The sequence below is a fragment of the Oryzias melastigma genome, linkage group LG1 (assembly GCF_002922805.2).
Source record: "Oryzias melastigma strain HK-1 linkage group LG1, ASM292280v2, whole genome shotgun sequence".
Lineage (NCBI taxonomy): Eukaryota > Metazoa > Chordata > Actinopteri > Beloniformes > Adrianichthyidae > Oryzias > Oryzias melastigma.
The window spans coordinates 25,980,610-25,981,711 of record NC_050512.1 but is presented as its reverse complement, the minus strand read 5'-3'; positions in this window follow the sequence as shown (position 1 = coordinate 25,981,711).

Here is a 1,102-nt window from a genome sequence, read left to right as displayed (position 1 = left end):
AGCTGAATCCATCGCACTTCATACGTCAGTCAAATATGAAAAGATAGCTGTTATCCTCCTCGCTGCAGCAACATTGTGAAGTTTTTTTTCCCCCTTTTAGGCCGATAATCTTCTTTATGAAGCACTTTATGATTAAAGACTTTAATAAGTTTCAATCCATTTAGCCGTCTTGCAAGTAATCAAAGTCAGCAAACGCCTCTAAATCCTTCATACTTATCTTTTAATGGGTTACTTTAATTGGAACAGATAATCCAAATATCTAAATTATTTATCTAGATGCAGCGATCATGTTAGATATTGATATATATATCTGTCTAATCTATCTCTGTAGCCATGCTGAACGTTTGATGCTCCCTTTCCGATCTTCTCTTTCACAGAGCTGTCTGGTCAGGCTTTAACTCGCAGATGTAACAAAGGCCGAATCCGAATCCTTCCCGTACCCCTCCGGCTCCTCACTACCCCTCATATTCTAAGGGCATTTGGAGGGATGGCATTGTCAATTTTTTTTATTTTTTTATTTTTTTTTAAGGGCTAACCCTCTCGTTGGAGGGATGCAGACCCCTCTGCCGCAAAGGTGCTCCGCGTTGGACTGTACAGCGGAGGAGGAGGCGCTTTTCTTCATGTCTCTGAAGCACACAAGTTTACATTTAAATGTAAATAATGACTTTTTGTCTTAGCGTGATCTTTTTAAAGTTATAAAACCGATGTTATGTATTTCTGGGTGCTAGCAGCTCCATGCTAACGTAGCTGACTGGCGACGATTGATGACATCATCGAGTGGAAGTAACGTTCAAATTCAAAGACACTATTTTATAACTCTTTATTTGGAGGGTAAATGTAGAGGTAGGGAGAAGCCATAAAAAAAGAATTCAGATTCGGCCGTATTGTTTAAATCATGATTTTAATGACAAGATTTATTAACATGAATTTAGTCTAATGTTCATATGACAGCATGCTCTACCCTTTACATTTGTGAAAATCAAGATTCTTTTCTGACTTTTCACTTTGGTTTAGATTTATTGGTTTACAAAAAAATTTTTACAAAAAACAATGAAAGGGAATAGGCAGACACGTATGAGGCTTATTAGATGCCTTTCCTTCA